This window comes from Crocuta crocuta, unplaced genomic scaffold, assembly GCF_008692635.1.
Source record: "Crocuta crocuta isolate KB4526 unplaced genomic scaffold, BGI_CrCroc_1.0 scaffold72, whole genome shotgun sequence".
Classification (NCBI taxonomy): domain Eukaryota; kingdom Metazoa; phylum Chordata; class Mammalia; order Carnivora; family Hyaenidae; genus Crocuta; species Crocuta crocuta.
Genome location: NW_027529427.1, coordinates 7346750 through 7364334, shown reverse-complemented (window position 1 = coordinate 7364334; position 17585 = coordinate 7346750). Strand labels below are relative to the sequence as shown.

The 17585-nt window shown below is 34.8% G+C and overlaps 1 protein-coding gene across 5 annotated transcripts in view; it reads right to left on the bottom strand.

The window, feature by feature from the left end:
• The window catches only part of ERC1 (ELKS/RAB6-interacting/CAST family member 1), a 490295-nt gene that overhangs the window by 267304 nt on the left and 205406 nt on the right, over positions 1 to 17585 (bottom strand). The window lies entirely within an intron of this gene.

Below are 17585 nucleotides of genomic sequence, written 5' to 3'. Positions count from 1 at the left end.
GATGGATTTGTTCTCTGTAACACAGAGAATTAAAACTGTGTTAAGCAGCACACGCAGCAAGGGCTTGATTACTTAAAAACACAAAGCTGTTTTTGAACTGCTCTCTAAACCTGGCTTCAAGCCAGCTTTGATGAAGCCTAAGTAGTAAGACTCAATACCAAAACATTCTCTCTCCCTGAAAAGTTCAGTCTAGATGAGAACATTAGATAAACAGCATGATTTTTCAGATTATATTTTTCATATAGACACTTGTCAGCAAACTAATTTAGATAAAAAAGAAAGGAAAAAGAAAGAAACCCTAACTAATGATTTCAAGACAGCAAAGTTTTAATCTCATATGAGAAAACTAAAAATGATAACTGAATATAAGTAATCTGGCTAAGGATGAGTAATATCGTTAGCCAACCAATTCCCACTAGCCTTGATATTTTAAATAAGCTGAAAAATTAACTCTTGGGAAGGCAAATATGGATTTCTATCAGAAAGACAAAATCCTATAGAACTTTATGAACACATTAAGAAAGGAAAGATCTTAAAATAAGAAGGATAAATGTAGGAAAGGTCAAGCAGTATTAAGAATTAGATTCATCAAATAATAAGCATTTCCTGTTTAAATTCTTCTAGAACCAAAAGATTAAAAATAAGTGCCACTTTTTATTAATACAATTAAATTAAAAACAAAAGAACAAGAGTTACTAAAACATTCTCCAACTTTCAGGATACTTGCATCAATAAAAGATATCAAAGGATTTTGCCTTTTTGTGTGCACCTCTCATTTAATTAGGCTTAGTTCACTTTTATAAGTGCAAGGCAACAGGGGGCACCTGGGTGGCTCTATCGGTTAAGTGGCCGACTTTGGTTCAAGTCATGATCTCAGTTTGTGGGTTCGAGCCCTGGACTGGGGCTCTGTGCTCACAGCTCAGAGCCTGGAGCCTGCTTCAGATTCTGTGTCTCCCTCTCTCTCTGCTCCTCCCCTGCTCATACTCTGTCTCTGTCTCTCTCTCTCAAAAAATAAAAATTAAAAAAACAAAAATAAAAAAACGTATAAGTGCAAGGCACAGAAAGTCCTTCCTAATGACTGTGTCTTCAGAAACTCAGAGCTTGAAATATGTCAAAGGTAAGTCAGATTTTTCTTCCAGCACTAAAAGAATGACATCTTACTATATAACACCTTTTGTAATAGAAGGCTGACAAATCTTTTGTTCTCTCTCATTTTTCGCAACTAAATAAATGAGATTAAAAAAAAGAATACTCACGTTTCAGTAATGTATGCCATGTTCTTTTTTTTTTTTAAGTGTTCATTCTTCTAATAGAAAATACCCTAATAGAAATACCTAATAGAAAATACGTTATGAAATACCCTGATTTGGTCCCATTGGTAAGGTTCTGTCTTATACAGGGCAGTTTAGCTGTATCAAAAAATGCTCTTTCTTGAAATCTTAATGCTTCCAGGCAGCTTGCCATGAGTAGCAGAGTATAGCTTCTAAACCCGTTGAAGCTACAACTATAGGTTCCTAAAACAATGCCAGGGTACATGAAATGATGCCAGTAAAAACAAAGGCCAAGGTAGTTGGCCTTTTTAGTTCAAAGAAAATGAAATGTAACAGAATGATTAGGTGGAAAGGAACAGCTCAGTGAGCTCAGTTCTCTCAAAATCTCTAACGAATAACTTTATTTGTAGTAACATGGGATTTTGAATTCCAAATTGTAAGCAAAAAGAAACACTAATGTTTCCCATTATCAACTCGTTGTGAATAACTCAGAAGTATGTTTTTGTCAGGTCAGTTATATTCTTCAGTCTCAAACTGTCTTTTGAAGATCTCCTGAGAGGCTTCTGTTATTCTAATCTAAATTATCCCAAAGAACTTCCCAGAACCTCTTTCAAACAAACAGGCTTATCTGCATTTCTGCACGGGCTGAAAAAGAGCTTTGCGGTTTTATCAGCAAAACTTTTTTAGAGAGATGATACTTAATAATTTATTATAATACAGATAATCAGTGCAGGTTTTCATATTGAAAGTTCCATCAAAACCGGTAGGAAAACCACGGTCTACCAAATGAGCTCATTGTACCATGCCATTTATTTAAGCAAAGTTTTCCAGAAGGGATGCCTGGGTGGCTCAGTCGGTCAAACATCTGACTTTTGGTTTTGGCTCAGGTCATGATCTCATGGTTTGTGAGTTCAAAGTACACATCAGGCTCTGTGCTGACAATGTGGAGCATGCTTGGGATTCTCTCCCTCCTTCCCTCCCTCCCTCTCTCTCTCTGCTCCTCCCCTGCTCTCTCGCTCTCAAAATAAACCTAAGAAAAATTTTTAAAAAAAGAAAGAAAAGTTTTCTGGACTTCATGGTAAATAAAGCCTTGCTCAAAATCTGTGTCCATAATAAGGACAAAAAACAAAAGCCAAGAAACACCATAAATAAAAAGAAGAAAACTGATAAACAATATTCATGAAATATTATCAATTACATAACTTATAATACTATTAAAATCAATGTAAAGCCATTTGCTATAAAGAAGATATATTAAACCACAATAGTAACAGGAGAATGAAGACAGCAAATACCCTCATCACCTTTAACACCAATACCAACAAAGTCCATAACTACTTAATCCAAGAAAGTAAAATTTGGCTCCAGCTTTATTTTCAGAATCTTAATAGATATCTGCTAAGGTAAACCAAGGAAGTTTCCTTTGTACTGAATTGAAGTTGTTTCATTCAATAAAATATTGAGTCAATGCCATAAATGAATAGAATCTTTCAGTCCTACAAATACTGGAGTCCTAAACACACTGATAGATCATATTTATAATTACTGTTCTTATTACGCTTTCAGTGAAGATTAAATACATTTTCTATAAGTAGACTATAACATGGGTATTTTCTTTCTTTCTCTCTTTTTTTAAGTTTGGAACACTGGAGAAAAGAATTTTAAAAGTTTGGAAAGGCCAAAAATGATCACCCACAAAGAATAAAAAATTGCAAAGTACTGGAATTTTTATTGGAAACACGTTAGGGAACAAGAAGACAACTGAAGTAATGCCTTCACAACTCTGAAGGAAAGATGCTTTCTGATCTAGAATTCTACACCCAAGCTACCATTCAAAAAGGGAAGAATCTACCTCACATCACAGACTCTCTCAGAAAGCTAGCAGGAATGTACTCCACCAAACTTAAGAAGTACAGCTAGAAGAGGAAGACATGCGATCCAGGAAAAAAAAGGGATCAAACAGAAATGAGTGGTGAACGTAACCTAGAGGGTAATGACAAGCCGAGAGAATAACTACAATTTGGAGGAGAGGACAGATACTCAAGGAAAGGTGTTTCCATGAAAAAACAGCAGATGAATAGATTATGAGGTTAATAAATAAGGGATGATGTATTCTATAATAGTACCAATATCGAGAGAAGTGTTATAGTAGGAGAAAGGAATTTGGGAATAAAATGATGATATGTACACAAATAAATAGATAATAAAACAAATTTAAAAGCTGAAAGCTATTATTATCGAGAGGATAAACTAAAGGTAAACTAAAGAAGGAAATGAAATCATAATATACTACGTGCCTGAGACATAATAATGTAAAATTTGATAGAACTACATTAGAAAGATGGAAGGAGGGCAGTGTGTATGATGACTTGCATAAAAAGGCTAATTCCTTATGATTTCATGGTAGGAAGCCAGTAAGTAACTAATATCCAAATAAGGAAAATAAGAAAACAACAGTATAAGAATGTCATTTGGAAAGGTAGAAGTAAACAGCAGAAGAAACAACCAAAAAAGGTGAAAGTGCTGGTCTCAGAAGAGCAAGAATCCAGGTTAGACAAGAATGAGCTTAAGGGCTATCACAATTAATTGTAAGCCATGTATTATTTCACTCTGTAAATGATATAAGTAGGTATTGTTCAGAAAAAATTCAATATCAAATTTAAAAATATGTTAAAAGAGAATCATGTACTACAAATAAATTAGTAAAAATACAAGAATTCCTGGAAATAGTTATAAATGTAACTATTTCAGGTACAGATATTCTAAACATATGGGTTATTTACTACGGAAAGAGAATAGTCTGGGCAAATATACCTCAAAATAGAGCTAATGGTGAAAAAAAAATATGAATTTTAAGTCACTCTCATCCTCAGTTTATTATCCAAAAGTTAAATTTCTTCATGACAATAATTTGCATATCAAAATTATCAGATATTCTTTCCCAGTCCTTAGGTAATGGTGATATATTTTAAATGAGAACATTTTTAAGAGATAAAATATTGTAATAAGTTCTGCTAATATTCTAAAGATGCCTAAAGTTTAAATATCCCAATATTATATGTGTAAGACATAGCACCAAGCCCAAATTCAAATAGCACTAACTATTCTGCCAACAGAGAAAAACAAACTATGGATTTAAAGGAAAAAGCATTCAGCATATGGTATATCACTTTAATACCTAAGATATAAAGTGCCTGGTATTAGGTGTTTACTGTTAAACAATAAGTTGCCCAAAACATAGCAGCTTAAAACAACAGTGAACATTTTTTATCTCACATAGGTTCCGTGGGTCTGGAATTCAAAAACAGCTTAGCCAAACAGTTCTGGTCTCTCATGGAGTTACAGTCAAGATATCAGTCAGGATTCAGTCCTCTGCTTCCATTTACATGGTTGGCAAGTCAGTGATAGCTATTGGCAAGGGGCCTCTGTTGTTCTCCACAGGGCTGCTTGAGTGTCATTATGATATGGCGCCTGGCTTTCCTCACAGCAAGTGATCCAAGAGAACACGGCAGACACTCAAGGTCTTTTATGATCTAGCTTCAGAAATCACATACTATCACTTCTGACATTTTCTATTGTTCACACAGACTAATCCTGACACATTGTGTAGGAGAGGCTAACACCAGGGCTCAAACACCAGAAGGTAACAATGATCTGGGGCCATCCTAGAAGATGCTTATCATAATATGCTAGAGTACTCCTTTAGTATAAGAAAACTAAATTATCAAATGAAGCAATGAGGCATGAAAACAGTGATTATCGTAACTGCTTGAGAGTAGAATACTTGTTAGGATAGCAGGATCTTACACACAGTTTTGCTATGAGAGTATATTAAAATGGAACCAAATTAACACTAGATACTTAAAATGTAAAAGACAAATATTAAAGAAACTTCACAAAATTGGGATATCCATTGGCTATCAACTGACACATTTTGTCAAAAATTATTCAGAATAAAACCTGTGATGGGATGGAGTTCTAATGAAATATTTGTTTTATAAAATTTTAAAGTGTTTGTTTCTGAGAGAGAGAGAGAGGGAGGGAGAGAGAGAAAGACGAAGATGAAGACGAAGAGAAAGAGAAAGAGAGAGAAGGACAGAGCACAAATGGGGGAGGGGTAGAGAGAGAGGGGGAGACACAGAATCTGAAGCAGGCTCCAGGCTCTGAGCTTTCAGTAGAGCCCGATGCGGAGTTTGAACTCACCAACTGTGAGATCATGACCTGAGCCAAAGTCGGATGCTTAACTGACTGAGCCACATAGGCTCCAATGAAATATTTTCTTATTAATATGGTAAAAATTAAAGTAATTCAACTAAATTTGTTAGTAGTTCAGGACTAAGAATAGTTAATGATATGCCAATCAATCAAAGGTCAACTGAAAAAATTACTGGGCAAATGTTTAAATAGCTATATATAATAGAGAATATTAATAGGTTTCATCCTCACATTTTTTAGGAAATTATAAGAATGAAGTATTCCTGGTCTTGTTGGCCCTCAATGACTAAAGGCCCTTTTTAAACTCCTGTTCCCTTATGAATTTTCATTAAAATTGATTTTACTCTTAAGGGGGAAAAATTACAAAATTAAGCAAAAAAAAAAAGTCTAATTTAAAATTACATAGAGAGGAATTATTTGTACTGTTTGGAGTTACCCAATTGTCTAGCCCTCATTATTTAGAAAAATATTAAATTGGCAAGGTGGGGGGAAAATTACATAGAGAAAGAAACTTCAAATTCATTCACCTGTTCTACCTTGGAATTTCACTCTAATTTAGGTAACACAAAATTTAGAATGTATTGAACACCACACACAACTAACTCACTTAAAAGCCATCTGGAGACAGGAAAGGAACATGTTTTACCATTTTAAGTAGTTTGTATCACTCAAAATGAGAACAATATCTTTATTTTTACTTCAACTCTATAAAATGTTTGCACTCATCAAAACTAACAAAGGCCAGTTTTCCTACCACGAGATTAGGTGCTGAAGCCTACTTATTAGGACAACCACACTTATCAAATAAGGCCAAATAAGACCATTTCATTTACAGAATATAGGATTCAAAGCAGGGGGGTTATGTAACTACTTCTGGGGGGGATAGTAGAGGGAGAGAGGAATTGGGAAGCTACCAAAGAATTCTTCATACCCTTAAATAAGAGGATTCCTATAGTCGAATGAGATTAGGGCAAAAGCTGTTACAGCTAAAACTTAAGGCAAATTAACAAGAAGACCAGACTCTAGCAAATCTCATACTACTAGACTCATCTGAAGTTTGCTTCTTGACATCAGCTCTATCAACATCAACTATGTATCACTGAAGTTCTAAGACTAGTCCCCACAGACTTTCCTTCAAATCATTCAATAAGGACAGCAAAGGCACACCAAACAAACCCCCCCCCATTAATTAGAAATATTTTTTTTGTTCTCTTCAAACATCTTCCTCAAAATTAAAAGGAAAAAAGATGCAATACTACACTAACATAAAAAGAAGTCACCTGAGGGGCGCCTGGGTGGCTTAGTCGGTTAAGCGTCCGACTTTCCGACTTTCGCTTAGGTCATGATCTCGCGGTTTGTGGGTTCGAGCCCCGCGTCGGGCTCTGTGCTGACTGCCAGCTCGGAGCCTGGAGCCTGTTTCAGTCTGTGACTCCCTCTCTCTCTGACCCTCCCCTGCTCACGCTGTCTCTCTCTCCTAGAAATAAATAAAACATTTAAAAAATAAAAAAATAAAAAAAAAAAAAAGAAGTCACCTGAGGGGCACTTTGGTGGCTCAATCAGTTAAGCATCCAGCTTTGGCTCAGGTCATGATCTAGTAGTTTGAGTTCAAGCCCAGCATCAGGTTCTGTGGTGACAGCTCAGAGCCTGGAGCCTGCTTTGGATTCTGTGTCTCCCTCTCTCTCTGCCCCTCCCCTGCTCATGCTCGCTCACTCCCTCTCTCAAAAAATAAACATTTAAAAAAAAATCACTGGATAATAACATATCTTAAGTTTCTCCCGTTTGTCAGCAGCACAAGGAAGGTCACTGCAAATCTCACAAAGATCATCCAAAGTAACCCAGCCTCCCATGTTCACTCATCACTTTCCCAACTTGAACTGTCTTGGTTATGGAGGTCATTTATTTGGGTTAATATTAAGAGTTGCTTCCTTTAGAATAAGCGCCACTTATCAGAGAGGCTTTAACATGTTCTGAAAGATATTAACGTTAACTATGATCCGTTATCCTTAACATAGAGAGTAATTTTTTAGTACTCTCAACCCCACTGCTTATTCTTTTCTTTTCCCCATCCCCCAAGCATACAAACACATGCAGAAGATTTCATTAGAATCATTCAACATGTCAGAATTCAATTACCAACTGCTTAGATGCTAACTGGGAGAAAAAAATTGAAGCCAGATGCATTGATGAAGTCAATTTTATGAAAAGAAAGCTACCCTAACACAGAGACAGAATTTGGTTATACACCAATTATTTTTTATTTTGAGGAAATGCTTTGGGATAAAATGTAAGGGATTTTCTTTTCCTTTCTGTCCAGAGTCTCTCAAATATCTCCCCCACTTGAGTAGAACTCTGTTACAATCTTAATTTTTAAAACTCAAAGTCAAACAAGAGGAGATGCATTTCATTAAAGAAATGGAAATATATACATATACAATGGTGTTTATTTATTTATTTTGAGGGGGGAGGGGCAGAGACAGAATCCCAAGCAGGCTCTGCACTGACAGCATGCACCCCTACACAAATTTTACAGAACATATAGTACAAATATCCCATGTAGATGAGCCAAGTTCTTTTCTTAAAAATTCTGGTAGCTGAGTATCAAAAACTTGAGAAAGGACAGAGGGTTAGCCTAATCTTAGTACATGTCTCCTCTGATCAATCATGCTTATAAAGGGGTGCCAAGGTAGTCAACTGAGTGACTGACTCTTGACTATGGCTCATGTCACAATCTTGTAGTTCATGAGATCAAATCCAAATCCCACATTGGGCTCTGTGCAGTCAGATTCTCTTTCTCTCTCTCTCTCTGTCCTTCCTCTGCTTATGTGCATGTTCTCTCTCTCTCTCAAAAAAAGATTAAAAATATAATGATTATTTAAAAAACAAGCATAAGGGGCACCTGGGTGGCTCAGTCAGTTAAGCATCGGACTTCGGCTCTGGTCATGATCTCGCAGTTCCTGGGTTTGAGCCCCACGTCGGGCTCTGTGCTGACAGCTGGCTCGGAGCCTGAAGGCTGCTTCAGATTCTGTGTCTCCCTCTCTCTCTGACCCTCCCCTGCTCACACTGTCATTCTCTCTCTCGCTCTCTCAGAAATAAATAAAAAACATTTAAAAATTAAAAAAAAAAAAGAACTGAACTTTGGCCAGAGAGAAAAATATCTGTAGTGTCCACTCACAGTTAACCACTGTAGAGTTCCTTAATAATTTTATGAATTGTTTTGTTTTGTAAATGGTAAAAAGCAGCATAGTCTGGGCTAAAACCTTTAAAAAACTGCACACCTGTCAACAGGAATTTTGAGTAGGTGCTTCACCAACAGGAAAGCCAAATTTTCAAGTTAATTCCAGCAACTATGTACAAGGTTGTAAAAATGGATGCTAATTTGTATATACTTTTCCAGCGTGATCCTAAGTCCATTTAATATTTCTTGAGAACGCCATAAAAACCTACCTAAGCCCATATTCTAGACAGAAAAAGACCTATTTTGCCAAGGAAAAAAAATAAAGAGGAAGAAATTAAAGAGGATTAAATCTTTTAAATAGGTTGAGGAGAATATTTGTTGAGAAACCAGAATTGATTTTTATAGAACATCATTAATATATTACAGGTACCTAATATATTAGGTGACACATCACTAGAAACACATACTGTTTCTAGGAAGATATCAGACCATCTTAATTTTTTTAAAGGTTTTCTTAAATAATTACCTCCACAGCCAATGTGAAAACCAAAGATAAGTAGTCTTCATTTCAGAGAGGAAAAACATCTCTTAACAAAATGAAAGAATGTTTGTTTTTGATAGAGCAAATCCAATCAAATTTTAAAGAAAAAACACAAATGTTTCACTGATGCTTCTAAAAATAGAATATGTCTAAATATATGTAAAGTTTTCCGATCACTATTTCTATTGTTTTCACTTTCTTTGAACTTTATTCTTAATAATCGTTGGTCTCAGGAGAGCTGACTCACAAGAGCCAGTGTTCTTTCAGCCGTCCCATTAATCTCTGTGACAGTGCCCTCTCTCAAGGTTAAATTCAAATACTTATCTTTGTTATAAACAAAAACAAAGCACCAAACCACAATTGATATGAGCTTCATGCCTAATGCCCTTCAGTCTACTTTGTCTTATTATTGGAATATGACTAAAACTTGTAGTTTTGTCAAAAGACAAAGGAGTGTTACTGCTTAAGGAATAAAAATATGTAAGGTAAATATTCTCAAATAACTGAAGATGACATTTCCTTTATTGAAATAGTTGAAGTCCTGGGGCGCCTGGATGGCTCAGCTGGTTGGGCAGCTGACTTCAGCTCAAGTCACAATCTTGTGGTTCGTGGGTTCAAGCCCCATGTCAGGCTCTTTGCTGATAGCTCAGAGTCTGGAGCCTGCTTCAGATGCTGTGTCACCCTCTCTCTGACCTCCCTCGCTCTGTTTCTCTCTCTCTCTCTCTCTCTCTCAAAAATAAACATTTTTTAAAACTGTATGTAAAGTCCTTAAAGAGTAATCTATGAAATTTTAAAGAATACTAGAATTTTAAATGTTGTATCATAAAATTTTTTATATTTCTAACTTACATTTTATTATTTATAACAATTACAGTTGCATTAGTGAATGGCTACCTATGTAAAACAATATTTAAGAAAGGCTGAAAAGATATGTTTAATACAGTCCTTAACCTAAGGGAGATATAAACTAGCACAGAGGGGAAAGTGACTAAATCATACCGATGCAATTATAATATATTAAAAAGTATAAAATGACAAAGTACAATTAAATATATAGGCTGAGGAACAATGGATAAGACAATAACAAAACAGGGTAGAGATCATCAACAAAGATTAATTTTAAGACAGAATGTTTAGGTGGTAAAACTGGAAATCCAAAGGGAAAAGAATCTATATAAGAAAAAGATCATAGATTAGAAAATCAACAAACTATATTTAAGAAACATCAACACCACAGCTTCTTTAAAATACAGTAGCTATGCTAGGAAGTATCTCACCTAAATGAGGTTAGAAATGCTTAAAGGTTTGGTTGATGAGAGACTCCAAAGGCCAGGCTAAAATGCTTGTGAATGAGAGTTCTGGACATTTATCAATCCAACTGAAATCAATAAACACTTTTAGAAAGAACCAACTATGTACAATGTACCACAACCTGATTCCCAAACTCAAATATATAGGGAAAACAACACACAAATTATTAGTATACAATATAAAGTAAGATAAAAGCTCTGATATCAAAGCAGAAACAAAGTCTAATGGAATTACAAAAGGGGCCTGATTAATTCCAATTGTGAGGTTTTAGGCAGGCTTCACAAGGGAAAGAGCATTTGATCTGAACCTTATAAAGATGGGCAGCCTTTCAACAAAGAGATTTTCTAATTGCAACATCACCATCAGTCAAATCAGCTAAGATTATACTTTCATATAATGTTTATTTAGGAAGTCCTTATTGCTGGGATTTGCCTAATTTTGGTTTTTTATACAGCAATTACTTATGAATTGCACTATAACATACCTTTTGACAGAACCAGCATATCACAGCACTCAGCACAGTCATGGTTCCATTACTATCATATACTTAGTCCCCACTCTGGAGACTGCCTTCTCTCTTACCTTCTATAATGCCATATTCTCCTTTTTCTCTCCCATCTCAAGTGGTCTTCATTTTAGTTTCCTTTCAAACACCACCTTCTCCTACCCAACCCCATCTCTACCTACTGGGGATCCCAATGGCACCTCTAAGTCCACGTTCTTCTGTTAATATTTTACGTCTGGATGATATGACTGATTCTTAAGGACTTCAAAATGATTTTTAAACTCGAGTCCCCAAAATTAATTTACCATAATTTCTATTTACCTAATTGCTTAGTTTTATCATTATGTTACACTGTCTTCCCCATAAGGCAATAGGTTCCAGAAGGCTTGTAGGGAACATGTCTTTTCACTACTATATAATCAAGTCTAGCAACAGGCTTTTACATGTAGAAAGCATTTGGTAATTTTATACTGAATAAAAGACATCAAATATGTCTAAAGAAAATAAGTAAACATTAGGCCTGTTGTCTTGGAAGGATACAGACTAATCAAGGTACATCAACTCTAATAAAACAGCATATTTTCATATCATGGCTTTATGATTTAAGTCAAGTTTTCAGAACAATCACCTTGTTCAATAAAATTCTAAATTAGACTAAGGCTTTGAGATATCAAACAATATGGAGAACACAATAGTATCTGCTTTGCAAATTTAGAAACAGTATTTGAAAAAAGCCAAGGTATCTATCCTGTATCATTAAGCTTGGAGGTAAGATGTTTTTGAAATTCACAGCTCCCTTATTTCAAGAGAATGGGAACATACAGTGGGTAACTAAAAGTGCTGAGATGGGTGCCTGGGTGGTTCAGTCGGTTAAGCCTCTGACTTCCTCGCAGGTCATTATCTCATAGTTCTTGGGTTTGAGCCCCACATCAGGCTCTGTGCTGAGAGCTCAGGGCCTGGAGCCTGCTTTGGATTCTGTGTCTCCCTCTCTCTCTCTCTGCCCCTCCCATGCTCGTGCTCGGTCTCTCACTCTCTCTCTCTCAAAAATATATAAACATTAAAAAAAAAGTGCTGAGAAAACAGAGTCCATGACAATTTTAAGTGTTTTATTCTAAACTAATTATAAACATACAGAGAAGCTGCAAAATTAGTACACAGTTCCCATATAATCTTCCACCCAGCCTCCTCTAATGTTAAGAGCTTATATAACCATAGTACAGTGATCAAAATTAGGAAATTCACATTGGTATAATACTCTTTACAAAACTAAAGAACTTCTTCTAATTTTGGGGTGCCTGTGTGGCTTAGTCGGTTAAGCGTCCGACTTTCGCTTAGGTCATGATCTTGTATTTCGTGGGTTCAAGCCCCGCGTCAGGCTCTGTGCTGACTGCCAGCTCAGAGCCTGGAGCCTATTTCGGAGTCTGTATCTCCCTCTCTCTGACCCTCCCCTGCTCACGCTGTCTCTCTTTCTCTCCCCTAGAAATAAATAAAAATATTAAAAAAAAAAAAAGAACTTCTTCTAATTTTAACAGTTTCCCCCTAATGTCCTGTATCTGTTCCAGGATTCAATCCAGGATCCCACATTTCATTTAGTTAACATTTCTTCTAAGTTCCCACCACTCCATCTACAATAGTGTTCAGTCTTTGTCTTTCACAATCTTGATCCTTTGAAGAGTACTGCATAGTTATTTTATAAAAATGTCCCAGAATTTGGATTTGTCTGGTATATTATCATGACTGAAATAAAATTATACATTTTAAAGAAAGCGCACAGATGTGAGATTGTCTCCTTCTCAGTACATCATATCAAGGGGATCATGATGTCAATATGTGACTACTGCTAATGTTAACCCTTAATCATTCTGTTAAGGTGGTGTCTGCTAGGTCTGTTCACTGCAAAGTTAAGTCTTCCCTTTATATCTAACAAACATCTCAGGGAATATATTTTGAGACTCTTATTCCTCAAATGTTCACCCACTAATTTTCACAACCATCACTGGATCTTGTCTGCAACAATTATTACAGAGGTGTTTGTTTCATGGTGATTTTTAAAAATCTATTTCAGGAGTGCCTCGGTGGCTCAGTCAGTTAAGGGTCCGACTTCGGCTCAGGTCATGATCTCACAGTTTGTGGGTTCGAGCCCCATGTTGGGCTCTGTGCTGACAGCTAGCTCAGAGCCTGGAGCCTGCTTCAGATTCTGTGTCTCCCTCTCTCTGACCCTTCCATGCTCACGCTGTCTCTGTCTCTATCTCTGTCTCTCTCTCTCTCAGAAATAAATAAAACACTAAAAAAAAATTTTTTAAATAAGAAGAAATAAAAATCTATTTCCTTCTACACTTACTAATTAGAAATCTTCAGGAAAGAGCTGTCCTTACTCCCCTACTTACTTATGCGTTTGATTTTTATATCATTATGAGCTCATGAATACTTATTTCATTCTATGGATTAAATTAAAATATTATCATTATTTATCTTTTTACTCAAATTGTTTTAATGTGAGACATTAGGTGCTCCTTTAGGTTGGTTCCTATGTTCTTTCCACAAGCCTGCATTCCTTTGTTGAGCACTTTCCTATATTCTGGAACCACGAGGTTATACAGGCTCACTGTGTATTTTTCTTGCCCCAACCCTGAATCAACCACTTCTCCAAGATGCCTTGGTTCATTTTACTGAAGAAAGGTGTATAGAAAACCGAATCTGGATGTCAGTTGTGCTTACTGCTAAGCCCTCTTAGTGGACAAATGTAGGAAATACAAGCATATATAACAGCCCCATGCATATATACATGTCAATATTTCTATATTTATTTGCACATAAATTAAATACCATGAGTTCATACTAATATCTCTCATCCCAGTACAACACTACAGGGTTTATTTAAGCCTTCCCACTTTACTTATTTATAACTTCTTGCTTGAACAATGAAAAGTTCAGTCCTCATTATCTATATTTATTTGAATTCTATTATACATATCAAGTGCTTTCAGAATGGCTAGCCGAACCTTTGTGAGAAACACATTTATTACTAGATTACAACATGTATGTACAGTTCTTTGTCTTTAGTTTTCTAGCATTCAGTCCATGCAATGTCTTCCAAAACTACCTAGGTTAGTTCCTTTCTTTCCCAGCCCTTTGAGGGTGTTTGTATTATGTATTTATAAAATAGGTTTACCTATTAGTGTTTATATTCTCTTTTGGCTTCCCACATCTTGATTGCTTTTGTTTAGTTTTTAGAGTATGTAAAATATTCCTATAATTCGGAGAGTTAGAACTATATAAAGATATATGCTAAGAGAAGGTTCTCCTCAAACTTGCCATCCCAATCCTATTTCCTCCTTCTTTCCACTCTTCCCACCACTCCCATAGATAACTGGTCTCTTTAGTTTCTAGTTTACCCTTTCTGTTTTCTTTCATTAAGGAAAAAAAAATCAGATACAAATATATTTTCTTATACCAAGAGTAGCATACTATAGTCATTGTGCTCTGTCCCAACTTAACAGATGTCCATATCTGTTCATTAGAGATCTTCTTCATTTCTTTTTTCAAGCTGCCAACTCATCCATTTGTGGATGTACCATAGAAGACTCAAGTACTCTTCTACCTACAGGCAATCAGATTGTTTTGAATATTTCACAATTACCAACAATACCACAAATAACCTTTTATATAAATATTTTTATATTGCATGAGCTGTATCTTCAGATACAAGATGATGGATAGCCAGCTCAGTAAGTTAACTGCATACATATATAATAATTACAGCCTAAAAATGTGGAAACTAATTTGACAATAAACTATTAAAAAAAAAAATAATTACAGCCTATATTAAAAAATCATGTTTTGAACTTTAATAATTTTTAGGAGTAAAAAGGGGCTTCTACAACCAAAAAAATCTGAGACTAGTTAATATATATCACAATTTTAACATAAAAGTACAAACAATACAATGGAATGTCAATGTCCTAGCTTGAGAAAGGGCACTTATAACTACTGCCATGATAAACAATGGCAATGTTTACAGTCTGTGGGATTCCTAGGTTCTCTCCATTTTCAGGTATCATTTTCATTTCATATGTAAGGAATTTGTTTAATCTTTTTAGAACATGTTTAATGTGTTGAGCCAAGAACAATGAGTAAAGCAACAACTTATTTACAAACTCACGTTCTGCCAAAAAGAAATACTTTTAGTTCCGTCTGAATATTCAAAAAAGGAAAACTGGAAAGAAATGAAGTTATCTTTTCAAACACTTTCAAGGTAAAACAGGGAATTTTGAATTAAAAAAAAAAAACAGTACAGCAAGGACATCAAATGTGCAAATGCTACTACACTCAACTATCATGAATAACCTCACAGGTGATGGTCAACAAAAGTCACAGAAGAATAAATATGAGGACTCGTTTATATAAAATATAAATATGTAAAACTAACCTACACTTTTTATTTAATATATACACAGGTTGCAAAGAAAAGCAAAGAACAATAAAAGCTAAAATAATAATTTCCTCTAGAGAAAGGGAGGAAAAAATGACCAGGAAGGAATACACATATGATTTCTGGGATGCCAGTAATCTTCTGATTTCTTGAGACGAACACCTTACATGTATTATTTACACTGCATGTATATGTGTGTTTTATGTATTTATCTTTCAGAATAAAGGTAAATTTAAAAAGTACTATCACTGCTTTGTGGCAAGCGGTAACTTCTACTGGGAAGAATGAAGACACCAATGAACTACCATAACTGGCAGTTACTGAATAACAGAAAGTGAAAATTAACCTTCTTGTCTTAAACCAGGCTTTAATCTTCACAAACAAAAGAAAACATACTATGTGTTTATTAACATCATCAGTAGAATTAAACTTTGGAAAGCAAGGTGGCACCTGATAAAGATTAAATATTCATTATTCATCAAATTTGAAAACATTAAGTATAAAATATTTTAACATGATAAAGAATATACTATAATCCTAGCATTATTATGCCTATAACAGAAATACTAAAATAATTCCTTCCCTTTACATTTCTTATTTCACAAAAACATCAATAGATGAACCCAAATATATATGCAGACATTTCAAACACACAAAAGAATTTAGTTATTAAGAACTATTTTTAATACAAGTCCCAAATCAATTGCTTTTCTACTATTACAGTCCCATGAATTCTGATTAGCCATTTCTCCAAGATCACTAGCTTTTTTTTAGTGGAGATTCATATTTAGAGATTACAATCTGGGTGCTGGGGATATTGACTACCACTGGTTGTCATTTGCAACAACATGGTTAAGAAGTGAATGGCAGAGTTAGATAGTAAAGGAGCTGAGATTAGATGCAAAATATCCTAATTGTAACCCTATGCTCTTTTCACTATATTTAAATAAACTACATCCATGTGTATCTTGCATATAGTCATGAGCTATCATTTATCATTACTTTCATATCTATCACTTACTGAGACACCTTGGAAAAGTCATTCATCCACTCAAACTAGTTTTCTATGTAATATATAAAAGAAACAATCTGATATCCTTATTTCTCATATCATACAAAGAGGAAACAGGAGATTACATGTGAAGGCTCTTTTGATAATAACATAAAACTGACAAAAGATTAAAAAGACATCTTTCAGTTTATACAGACAGACCAGTAGCAGAAAACATTAAAGGGGCAGAGGACAGAATACAAATGAAAAAAGTAAGGAGGTAACATAAATAAAGGGCCTGTCTCATAAACTATTTTCAGTAATTAAAAATAATGTGACACTAGTTCAACAAAGAAGGTTGGATGAAATCTTAGAAATGGCCTAATTGCTCAATAATTTCATAAAATATAAAGATGCTAAGTCCAACTTGTGAGCAATGAAATAATTCTGTATCAATGATCAGTGAAATTGTTAGCAATGAAGAAAAATAAGACCCTCACCACACAAAATACTCAGAAAAATAAGACCCTCACCACACAAAATACTCTAAAATAATTTAAATTAAGAAGTAAAGGTAAAAAATCAAAGTCCAGAGTAACTCAAAAATATTTATAGGTAAATATTTATATGTTCTCAAAACAGGGATAAATGAACCAAAAAAATTCTTGGGGAAAAGGTCAACATGGAAGAGATAACATTTGATTTACTTTAACAAATGAAAATTTAAGACATGAATAAATATTTAGCTTCACTGGTAATCAGAGACATATAAATTTTTAAAAAGCTAAATATTTTCCATCCATCAGATTGGCACTTTAAAAAAAGGGAGAAAGAAGAGAAAATTGATAGTATCAACTGTTGTTGGGAAGTGTGAGGGAAAACTGGTACACTTCTCCTATCAAAAGGTGCTGCATTTGAGAAGATGTGCATTATTTCTATAAGTGTATTATAAAATTTATGTAAAAGAGGAATGAAAAAAGAAATTAAAAGGTCAGATTTTTATGTCTGGAATGGATCTGTTGTGAAGTCTAAAAATGTCTTCAATAGTAGTAATTCTTCCAAATCTCTCCAGTAAAGATTTTATGATAATGCAATTGCAACATAAATACTCTCTCATACCAAACTAAAAGTTGCAACGAAAGAA